This window comes from Uranotaenia lowii, chromosome 2 (assembly GCF_029784155.1).
Source record: "Uranotaenia lowii strain MFRU-FL chromosome 2, ASM2978415v1, whole genome shotgun sequence".
Taxonomy (NCBI): Eukaryota; Metazoa; Arthropoda; class Insecta; order Diptera; family Culicidae; genus Uranotaenia; species Uranotaenia lowii.
In genome coordinates, this window is record NC_073692.1 from 200678250 (window position 1) to 200690771 (window position 12522).

Genomic DNA, 12522 nt, shown 5'->3' on the forward strand with positions numbered 1-12522 from the left:
GGTTGAATTGAAGGTTGGGTTAACTCGAAGTTCATATGGGGCCCACCAACCGTCCTAGTCCGTCGAGCACTATCTTAACGCTTCCCCTAAGCTGGTGCTTCAGAACCCTCGGGCTCTGTTGCCGCTATCCTTCTCTAAGCTATACTACTCTCATTTAAAATTTTCCTCTTCTGTCCCCCGATCTGTTTTTCCTTTCCGGGTCAGCCAGGCGCTCATAAACCCATACAAAAAAAAAAAAAAAAAAAAGTTTCTACAATTTTTCATTATTTTTTTCTGTGCTTCTTATATTGATAATTTTAGTAAATCTACGTTGAAGACTTCAAGGCGCCATGAGCAATTTGAACACAAATTATCAAGGTTTACAGTTTAACAAGTTCAAGTTTTTTATGTTCATTCATCCGATATTTTCAAATTCTATGAAACCTCATAAAATAAAGTTATGTAAAGCCTTCGTAAAATTAAAACACGGAGAGAATATTTTAGAAATGCACAAGTTTTCATCAGTCATAAAGAAATAGGGTAAAGAGATCCAAAAATTTTAACAAAGAAATTTAGAACGCTATCAAACATTCCAGATACCAAAATGCACAATCATCCGAAGAACTGCCAACTGCTTCGTTTACATAGAGTCGCGAATGCTATTGAAATGGTTGAACAATTATAATAAAAAATAAAAAATCAAACAAAATATAAACCTTAAAAAAAAACTATTTTGAAAAACAAATAAAAAAAAACTATAAAAAATATTTAAAAAAAACACAAAATAAAAAAAACCAAAAAATTATAAAAAACGATAAAAAATAAAATTAAAAAAATAAACAAAAAAAGAAAAATAAAAAAAAAACACAAAAACAAAAAAAAAATAATAAGAAAAAAAATAAAAAGAAAAAAAAACAAAAACAAAAAAAAGGAAAAAAAAAACAAGCATGAAAAAAACAAAAAAAAACAAGAATGAAAAAAACAAAAAAAACAAGAATGAAAAAAACAAAAAAAAACAAGAATGAAAAAAACAAAAAAAAACAAGAATGAAAAAAACAAAAAAAAAAAACAAGAATGAAAAAAAAACAAAATAAAACAAGAATGAAAAAAACAAAAATATAAAAAAAAACAAAAAAAAAACAAAAAAAAACAAAAAAAAAAACAAAAAAAGAAAAAAAAAAACAAAAATAGAAAAAGAAAAAAAGAAAAAAAAACAAAAATAAAAAACAAAAAAAAAACAAAAAAAAAACAAAAAAAAAACAAAAAAAGAAAAATAAAAAAAAAACAAAAAAAAATAAAAAAGACAAAAAAAGAAAAATAAAAAAGACAAAAAAAGAAAAATAAAAAAAAACAAGAAAAAGAAAAATAAAAAAAAAAATTAAAAAAAAGAAAATAAAAAAAAAAGAAAAATTAAAAAAACAAAAAAAGAAAAATGAAAAAAATAAAAAATGAAAAGAAAAAAACAAAAAAAATAATGAAAAAAAAAACGAAAAAAATGAAAAAAAAAAAACCAAAAAAAAGAAAAATAAAAAGAAAAAAATGAAAAATAATAAAAAAACAAAAAAAAAAGATGAATGAATAAAAACAAAAAAAAAGAAAAATGAAAAAAACAAAAAAAAGAAAAATTTAAAAAAACACAAAAAAAGAAAAACTAACAAAAATAAAAAAAATAAAGAAAAAAATTTAAAAAAAATTATTAAAAAATTAAAAAAACCCAAAAAAAAATTTAGCAAAAAATAAAAAAAAAAATTAAACGAAAACAAAAATCATGAAAAATCACAGATAACCTAAAAACCAACAAAAAAAATAAGAAATTTGAAAGATCTAAAAAAAAAGAAGAATAAAAAAAAAAGTTTTAAAAATTTAAAAAAAAATTAAGAAAAATAAATAAAAAAAAATTTAAAAAAAACCAAAATAAAAATTATAAAAAATCGAATGAAAAAATTAAATTCAACAACTACAAATTGAAAAAAAAAAGAATATGAAAAAAACAATAAATTTTTAAAAAAATCCAAAAAAATAAATTCAAAAAAAAAAAAAATTCAAAAAAAAATAAAAATAATAAATTAAAAAAGAAATAAAAAAAAATAAAAAAAAAATTAAAAAAATTTTTAAATTTTTTTAAAAAATTAAAAAAAAAGTTTAAAAAAATTATAAAATAGTTTAAAAAATGAAAAAAAAATAAAAAAAAAAAGTTGAAAAAAAAATAAAAAAACAAAAAATTAATAAAAAAAAATAAAAAAAAAGAAATAAAAAAAATAAAAAAAAAATTTAAAAAATTAAATTTTTTAAAGATTTAAAACAATAAAAAAAAATTAAAAAATAATAAGAATATGAAAAAATAGATAAAACAAGAAAAAATAGAAACAAACAAAAACAACCAACCAGAAATGAAACAAAATTTCAGATTCTGGATTTCAAATTACCAATTTGAAATCTGTTTCACTAAAACTTGTATTTTCTCTTTGATTTTTATTGTTAAGTTTTGATGATTTATTCATTCGAAATTCCAATTCTTATTGGGGCTCTCAAGTCCAGAAGAGTTTAGGTGTTGAGAACCTTCTTTTGAGATTTGAATGTTCCGTGTATCTTTGTTTTTCATTTTTTTTTTTCAAAAAAAAAAGTTGTTTTCGGGTGAACTTCCCTGTTCAAATGTGAGTTTTTTCTTAAGCGTATTTTTCTATTACTTAATTTATAAAATTTCTTCTCAGTTGTGTTTCCAGAGCATAAGAGATTAAAATGCATCAAGGCTACTTTTGAGAAATTACACCTTCAAGTTTTCGTGTATCGCGGTTTTTCATAAGTTTTTCGAAAAATTGAAGTTTTTTCTCGAACAGAGGGGTATGAAGATTAACATTTAAAAACCTGATTATGTAGTTTGAAGTATGAAGAACCGTTTGGCATTATTAGCTTAAATTTATTTATTTCCTGCACTCATACTCTTTTGCCTCTGAGGGCTTCATTATTTAACCCTCATCCGCATTAGATTTCATTACCCTAATCAACACTTGTGGTGTCAATTTGACACCACAAGCTCTAATCGTTATAACTTTTGGCATGTTAGACCGATTTAAACAAAACTTACATCAAAAGAAACCTTGTAATGTCAGTAAAATATGTTTAAAACATTATATATAGCTAAAGTTACTAGTTTTATCGTTATTCAGCATGAAAGAAAAAAAATCCGAAAAAACATGCCTCACGAAAACTGCTGTAGTTCATATCTTACACGTCCAAAAAAAATATTTGCCTTATGCATATGAAAGCTGAAGTTAATGTCTACATCATGAAGCCAAGAAATATTTTTTTAATTTTTTTTTAATGTCTCAAAAAGTTCAAAAAAGTGGTCTAAAAAACCTACTTTTTATTCGATTGCTAGTAAATACTGTTTGAGCGATGGTAGAGTTTTGAAAAAAATATGACTACAAAATGTATTAAAATTCCAACATTTTGCTGTCTTTAGATTTTTGATGTAACAAAAATTGAATTTACTGGAATTTTTCAAAGTTCACTACTTTGCGCGATTTTTTTACAAATTGAAATTTCACCTGTTTTTGTGGTCCACCGTCAGGTTGTACCCGGATTATCAGTGCTTTTACTTTGTTTGGACCAACCATGAGTATATTCATTGGAAAGCACATTTAATCTTCATTCTAGTGAGGTGCTGCAATTCACGCTGTGAAATTTCATAAAAATATGAAAATTATAAACGTAAAATCATTCCTGAATTTCTAGAACTACAAGCACCTCGTCCAGCAAAACGTGTTTGTTTGCTCTCCGAGTAGATACGGTGGGTGGTGATTCGGGAGCGAAGAGCGAAGCCGACAGACGAAATAACGTGCGTGTAGTGCATTTCTTGGTCTGTCGGCTTCGCTCTCTGCCCGAATCACCACCCACCATACCTACTCGGAGAGCAAACAAACACGTTTTGCTGGACGAGGTGCTTGTAGTTCTAGAAATTCAGGAATGATTTTACGTTTATAATTTTCATATTTTGTGAAATTTCACAGCGTGAATTGCAGCACCTCACTAGAATGTAGATTAAATGTGCTTTCCAATGAATATACTCTTGGTTGGTCCAAACAAAGTAAAAGCACTGATAATCCGGGTACAACCTGACGGTAGACCACAAAAACAGATGAAATTTCAATTTGTAAAAAAATCGCTCAAAGTAGTGAACTTTGAAAAATTCCAGTAAATTCAATTTTTGTTACATCAAAAATCTATAGACAGCAAAATGTTGGAATTTAAATACATTTTGTAGTCATATTTTTTTCAAAACTCTACCATCGCTCAAACAGTATTTACTAGCAATCGAATGAAAAGTAGGTTTTTTAGACCACTTTTTTGAATTTTTTGTGACCATTTCATTAAAAAAAAATTCAAAAAAATATTTCTTGTCTTCATGATGTAGGCATTAACTTCAGCTTTCATATGCATAAGGCAAACATTTTTTTGGACGTGTAACATATGAACTACAGCAGTTTTCGTGAGGCATATTTTATCAGATTTTTTTTCTTTCATGCTGAATAACGAGAAAACTTGTAACTTTAGCTGTATATAATGTTCTAAACATACTTTACTGACATTACAAGGTTTCTATTGATATAAGTTTTATATGAAGTTCATAATAATTCAAACGACTTAAATAGATTTTACTTTTGTGGTGTCAAAATGACACCAAAAGTCGGAAAAGGGAGTTTTTTTGTCCAGGCTTCCAGGGTTCGTCCATAAAAAAAGTAAAGATGCAATATTGAAGAACTTTTGAATTCATTTAGGGTCCCCGAAGAAATTTTTGTATTTTGAAGCTTCTGAAAAAAGTTACAAGCCTTCAAACTTGCAATGGTGTCAAAATGACACCCTAATGCGGATGAGGGTTAAACGTTTGAGTAGCTTTAGAATTTTTTTTATAAGACACCTCGTCTATTTCCCGTTGTTTTTTTTTTTCAGAATTTTGCGGGAAGCTCAAATTTTAAGGAATTTCAATTCTGCATTAAGATGAAATTGAGGTTTGGATTCTGGTTTTATAAGAAGGCATTTCAAAATTAAATTTTCAAGATAATCTACTAGATTTTGTTATATCGATATTTTGGTTGTGTCTTCGAAATTTTTGTCGCTAAATATTGTTTTCTGAATGATTCATAACTGATCTGATTTTTAATTCCTTGTTTAACTGAATTATAAAATCCTGAAAGCTTCTAGAACCGGCAACAACGTATGACAAGAATACCAACTGCAAAACTGTAATTCCTCCAAATACTTGAACTTGAAATACCTCCCGAAATCCATCGTCTCCAATTATTATTGTTTGCGCCAAAGTGTTCTGTGTATTAATTTGTATTTCGTTCAACAGCAAACTTTTCAGCCGAACAACTGATGAAAAGTGATATTGTTAGCAGCTGCAGCCAAAGTTTTCTTGCTGGAGAAAAGTGTCTTTCAAACTAATCGTGTTGTGTTTTAGTGCCTATCGTTTTCAAAGTTTTGATGCGATTACGAAACAGCGCAGTTAGTGTGAATCGTCATACAGTACACCAACCATACAGTGATTGTTTGATTGAAGGATCCGTTTATCCGACGTTCGGTTTTGTTACCCTTGGAGCACTTTTGCAGCACCAGTAAATAGGAAAAAAATTTCCGAAAAAACACTAGCGTACCACTAGCTAGTAATAAAAAAAAACCATCGCCCGGTCGGAGATAAAAACGTATGTAAATAATATTACAGAAAAGTTTTGTTGCCGCTGCCGTTTTTTCGGAATATGCTCGTCTTTGCTTGCCATAAAATGGCGAGTTATGGAACACGAACGTGTTCCTCCTGTTTAGTACTGCCGCCAAGTAGTTTTAATATGTGTGCTCTGAATATCGCGCCTTCTACTTCGTACAACCAAAGCAATAATACATCATACGGATTAGTTAGTATACCTGGAAGTTTTTGTTTCCTGTTGCGAGTTTTTTTCTACACTTTTTTGTCTTGCTAACTTCAAAACTTGATGGAGGAGGGTTGGCTTTTTCGGTACAACAATGTTGAAAAGTTGTTCCATTGTATCGAAAGATATACACCACTTTGTTGGAAGTTCCTCGTTACTGTTTTTTTCTCTCTCTTTTTCCATGTCGATGACCACAGATCATGGAAGAGAAAGAAATCGTGGCAACTTCTTCTTGTTCGTTGCCTTGTGAGAAGCGAGTGTGTTGTAATCGACCGGTTAAATATTTTTATCATGATGTTGATTTGTTTTTTTTTTCTGTTTAACTTCAATGTATCGTGAGATAAAACATGCTGCTAAGTTGATGATGCCTAAATCCGTATGTTAACTTCGATGGATGTATCGAAGATCGATATACATTTGCGGATTTGGAATGCAATTATAATACCCCGATGCTTTCCTTGCATTCCTGGCCTGTATTTGATTCAAAAATGCAAAATAAATCAAAAACCTTAAAACAGATTTTGTGATTCAGGTTTAAAATTAAATATTCAGATTTAGATTCCAAGTTCATGTTCTAAATATAAGATTTGATCTCCATTGAGGACTGAGGAATTGAGGAACAACTGAAATGCGATTTGTAGTTTAATGTTTTAGATGTGCTTAAATAGGCTTACCAAACAGCCTATATAAGAAGGACATGTCATATTTTTGATCCCAAAATTTTACATTTCTTGTTTGTTGTACCGGCAGTTAGGGGGAAGTCATTCTTAATGCGCATATCGGGTAGTAAGGAGTATTCACGAAAGAAACTAGACATGGTTTTTATGGTAAAAGTTAAACTTTTGAAAACATTTAAAAACTCAGATTGAAATATCGTAAAAAAGTGTACATTTCAACATACATATGTATGAGAATTCAGATCATAACGTCTTGTTTTTAGAACGTTCGTGAACATTAAAAGAAAAGATTTACCTAGTAAAGTTTTGCGCAACTTTGATTGTGATCTTAAATGCCATTTTTGATTAAATTTACTCGAGTTTTCCATAGTGTTGTCTTCTGTACCATATTTCTCAATGCGTATATCGATTATAGGCCAGTGCCTTTCAAATGGTTTTGTTTAAGGCATTTTGATAAAATTTTCGCTAAAATTTATTTCGACTTCAAATTCGCTTACAAATAGGGCAAATGCCGTAAGAGACTCCTCAATTAACAAAAATGAGCCAGAAATAATATGTTATTTTAATTTTTCCAGTAAGTCTCCTCATTCATTGTGAACAACGTAAGAAATGCAGAGCGCTTCAAGTCGTAAATATAATTTTAGTATCCCATTTACACTTCTGTTTATATGTTTTTTACCAAATGCATTGTAGGAAATCAGGAGTATCCTTTATTTGAACAACGACGTTAAAAAAATTATAAAATAGAATGCCAACTCGTGTCAAATTCGGTAAAAGTTTCAGTCTCCTCCAGAAGCTTCAAATTTTTCCTCACAATTTTTTTAGAAAGAGCTTGTATAAACAATGTAATCTTTATATGTAAGAAAATTTTACACAATTTTTCTATAAAGGGCATTTAGTTTTTTTTTTTATTATTCTAACTCAATTTAGCTTTTTTTTAAATTTTGTTGCTGTATTGTAATGACTATTAGCAATTTTTTTTTTTTTGAAATTTCTTTGGAAAAAACACGCATTTCTAGGATTCAACAATCGAAGAGCAGCTTTCTCTTTATTCTGGTTTCCTGGTCTCTTTTTGCATCTAGATTTCGATGAATCTTCAAAAAAAAAAAACCAATCACCTTAATTATGTTAAAAACCGAAAACTTCGCAATTTTCGTAATTTTAACCCATTCATGGATAAATAACTTGACACAACATTTGTGCAGATTGATTCGTCCAACGATGGGTTAACTCCATCTTTACTAGCTTTTATTAATATTAATTATTTTCACAATCCTAGCTGGTCTACCTACTTAATAACATTAATGAACGCGTGTCCAATTTCTTTCTTCAAATCAACACGTCTAATCAGTCCAGTTTGTGAGAAATACGCTTTGAACACATGGCATGAACAAAGTTCTTTGAAATACAAAGTCCAAAAAAAAATCAAAAACTCAAACGAAGTTTTGCAACATGTTGATGAAATATTTATATTTATCTTAAAAATAATGTGTACAAAATTTTTAAATAAAAATGTTTTTTTTTTCTAATTAATTTTAAAGCAAAAATAGAATAGCTTATTGCTGATTTGATAAAATATCATATGAACGAAATATTACCATGAAATGGTATCCCAATTAACGTTTATGTTAATTATATTAAGTATATAATTTTGTCAAAATTTAAGCTTTGACGATGTTTGTCATCAGTTTCTATCATATTCAATTGAAAAATATAAAAATATTGCAATCATAAATATGCGCATTAAGCCCACCTGGTTTCGAAAATCGGCTATGTAGAAATTTGGCTCGCCTCCGGCGGAATTTTGTCTTAAATAACCCTTGGCTTGAGACATTTTATTTAAAGGTACAACATAACCGTTATGAAACTAATTTCTAATTGTTAATTTCGATTAGCAATTCAATAAACCGTTTATGTCATTAAAAATGTTATGCTGAAATGAAATATTCTTTAAGAAACCAATTCCAGCCTCAATTAAAAATTTTCCTTTTCTTTTCAATGCTCAAAATCACATTTATAAAGGTTTCGATAAATTACTCAAGGCCACAAAATGAACATTTTTCCGAGGTGCCATGAATTTAAATAGTGATTTTGGCTAATTTTCGTACCCTGAATCTAAATATGCAATTTTTCTTTCAGCTTTTGTTTTTGAACTGACTATTGAAAATTAGTTAAAATTATTTAAGAAATTTCTGCACTTTTATTGACAAAATATAACAATTTAAAACAAAAGCTTCAAATCCATTATCTATCAACTTTCCTCAATACTAAAAGTGGTTTAGAGTTCTGCGAAAAAAGTTACAGAAATTTTCAATTTGTTTACTTTTCCTCATTTGACGAATTTTGAAGAAATTTTAATCCAAATTGAACTTTAGACACTTGTAAAAGCATACATCTAACCGTTTTGCGGGATTCAAAAATTTGTTCAATGAAATCAAGTTTTTTTTTACTTTCTGCAATAAAGTAAATAATACTTGTACCTTATCATATTTTTCCAAATTTTTAAAAACTGTTGAATTTTACTTTTTTAGTTCATGCATCATCCTCATCAAAATATTATTCCTTAATTGAATGATGTATAACAAACAAAATCAGAATCAGATTTTTTTTTCTTAAATTTATGTTTTATAGTCAGTTATCAGTTATCAGTTATCAAAAATTGATTTTTCAGAAAACTGACGCGATAATTCAGTTCAGGCTCAGCTTGTAAATGAGTTCCACAATCAAAACAAAATTTTCAAGATGACTATTTCGGTAAGGAATTTAAATTGCAAGAGCAGGCTGATAATTCTAATTGTTAGTTCGAATTTATTCAAAGTCAGTTCGTTTGCACAATTCAGTAGAAAATGACAAAAATTGAACAGAATTTGAATTCATTTAGCTTTTTTTTTGTCTTATAAAAAACTTATTTAAAAAACCATCCACAGGAATTGATTTTTAATGAAAAGTAATTGATGATAAAGAAACATGTATTTTATCTTAAAGAAATTGCAGGGTACTCCATATGTTTTGGCGTATTGTTCTACATTATTTATAACGCAATTTTTTCAAGAACCAAATTTCAAACTAAAATCAAAACTTGGATCGAGTTTTATTAGATCCGATTTGAACCGCAACATTTTAATTATTATCTTTTACTTTTGAAAATTTATTTTTAGATTTTTTTTTTCGAAATTGAAATAAGTTTAAATCAAAGAAAAAATATTAAGCTCGCCAAACTACTCGGTTTCACTCGGACTTGCCAGGATATTAAGTAAACAAAAATAGGAAAAGGATCGATCCGGCCTAGTTGCCCAAATTTTGTTGAAAAATATCCTGATTTTGTCCGAAATTATTAATTTTTTTTTTGTTTTTTGGAAAATCAAACGAAAAATTAAAATAACATCATAAAAATTTTCAATTTCGACGCCTAAAAATGTAATTTTTCAAGCTACATAAATTGAAATATACATAAACGATTTTTTGGGAGCCTGAAATACGATTCAAAATCTGTTTATGTTTTTCGATGGAAAAATAATGATTTAAATTTTTTTTTCCTATTTTTCGTTGGATAGTTCCTGGATTTTTGGAATGAAAATTGGAACTATAATGCCGCAATTTCCGCAGGTTTTAAATAAAATAACCTTGATACGTGTGGGAGAACATCTTGCAATCTTAAGCTAAATTCATCAGATTTTGTTGCAGATTTTATGATTTCAACAATCGATGAAGTAAGTTCTCTAATTTGTTACTGAAGGATTCTTATTACAAATCCTAATCACCTTGGAAAGATTTTAGGATTTATTTCAAAAGTTTCTATTTAACGTAAAAGAACTTAAAAGTGAATAATTAAATAGTAGGTATTTAAAAATAATATTTTAATTTTTTTTATAAATGCATTGTTTGAGCAAAAATGTCATAGAAAACTAATTCACTAATCCTAGAATAATTCCATTTTTCTGTGTACAAGGCAAGTGTTAATCAAACATCGTTTAAAATATTTCATTACGAGTTAAAGCCAGAGATTTCGGGCTTACGATTTGTAATTTTTCGGAAACAATCTACGCACACCGGAGTACGTAAAAGAAAAAGTTGGCCTCAAATGTTTTTTTCTTGCGTATAAAGTCAATTGAAGCTTGAATGTCATTTATTTCGACTAACCGAACGCTATTCAGATCATTCATTAATTTTATTTCTTATAATTTCGTATTTTTTTAAAATTTTAATGAAAAAAAAATCATGCATAGTTTTGACATGGCAGATATTCGAGGTTTTTTTTTATTAGTAACTTTTTTTTATCATTCGGTTCCATCTTTACTCGAAGTTATAATAATGAAAAAAAAATCGATTTTTTTTTATCTTTTTCAATTGTGAAATAACTATTTGCATTCTTGAATTGATATTAACTGCTGTTTTTTTACGTTTCGGCTTACTGAATTCCAGCCATCCTCAGAAAAAACTTTAGTTCAGTAGGAAAATAATATTTAAAATACAGTCAGTGTTTTAAAAAAATGGTTTTTGTTCTTAGTTATTTTAAGAAGCAGACGAACTCTCGAAATAACCTTCAAAATATTCTTCTACCGAATGTCCTTCGTTTCTATATAGTATTCTGGTAAGCCTAAGTACTGGTTCAGGAAAGTCGGATTTCAGCCCAATGTATACAACTCTTAAGTTCCCTCTCAAGTTTAAGATGGTAAGGTAGTGGTCGCTCAACGAGCCTGAAATTTGTATGGAATTTCGAGACAATTTTGTTCGGAAGGAACATGAAAACTGTTAAATTTGGTTCCAATTGACTGTTTTTTTTCTTTAATTAGGCCTGAACAAATATAATAACAAAGTTTGAAGTATTTTATGGAAATTTCAGAAAATTTTTCAAATGTCCGAAAGATTACAAGAGCAAAAAACAAAATGTGAAAGATGGGAGTTTTATCATCTTTTGTATGCTTGGTTTTATTGAATTTTTCGATTAAAACTACTTGAATTATGGGTTTTGTGCAATTATGTGGTATGCAATTTTATTGCATACAAGTTTTCGTGCAATTTATTCAAAATTATTAGTTTTTGCATTATTTTTCATTATCCCCCCACTTGCGACGATCGAACTCCGAGTGACAAATGAAGGATTTGAAACTTGTTTCGGCTTTATGGATTCTTTAAGCTAAATTTATGCAAAATATTTAATCTTAAGTCCTATTTTTGATTAAAGTTATGGTATAAAAGTTATAAGATTTCAAAATTACTTCTGAAGTGGCAAATAGAATGTAATTAGGTTTATGTGTTGGACCGGGAATGATATATAGTAATTTTAATTTGGCTTTTTCGGTCTTGGATGAAGATCAAACAACGGTGGTTTTTTAAATACCCGACGTTTCGACCAATTTTGTTGGTCTTTTTCAAGGGAATTTGCTGTCTGTTGAATTTGTCTATTTCGTTTTAGTCCAATCGTTGGACTCAAACGAAATCGACAAAAACTACATAAAGCAAATTTCCTCGAAAAAGACCAACAAAACTGGTCGAAACGTTGCGTATTTCAAAAACTACCATGGTTTGATCTTCATCAAAGACCTAAAAAGCCAAATTAAAATTACTTCAAAATGAAATGTTTGTATGAAGTGGAATTTCAAAACGAGCACATATTCAAAGTTGTGAACTTTTATACTCATTATAAGTATAAAGGCAGCATCGATTAGTCTGAAGTTTGGATTTTCCTGGTCAACAAGGGATAAAAAATTTATCTGGTGGGAATGTGTAAACAACTTTTAAAAGAATTGAACCACAAATACTCAACCAAAGTCGCTGACCTTCTGAAAACTTTAGCTTCCTGACCATCACGCACCAACAACTTCTTTCCATGTCAATGAGGCGCACACGAAAATCCAATACAAATTGACTCAAACCGAAATAAAATGCCGAACCGAAGGAATTGTATTAAGCAGGACGAGACCATGCGTAAATAATTTGTG

The 12522-nt window shown here is 28.3% G+C and overlaps 1 protein-coding gene across 10 annotated transcripts in view; it reads left to right on the forward strand.

Moving 5' to 3' along the window:
- LOC129744239 (serine/threonine-protein kinase 26) overlaps positions 1-12522 on the forward strand; it is a 332751-nt gene that overhangs the window by 147475 nt on the left and 172754 nt on the right. For 6 of the 10 annotated variants that reach the window (XM_055736659.1, XM_055736657.1, XM_055736658.1 and 3 more), the window contains one exon: positions 5333-5681. The exons of 3 other annotated variants lie outside the window; for them this stretch is intronic. The gene's annotated coding sequence lies outside the window, so the exon portion shown is untranslated. Of the gene's footprint in view, positions 1-3957; positions 5682-12522 lie in introns of those variants that run through there. One more of the 10 variants, XM_055736661.1, reaches the window with a different exon arrangement.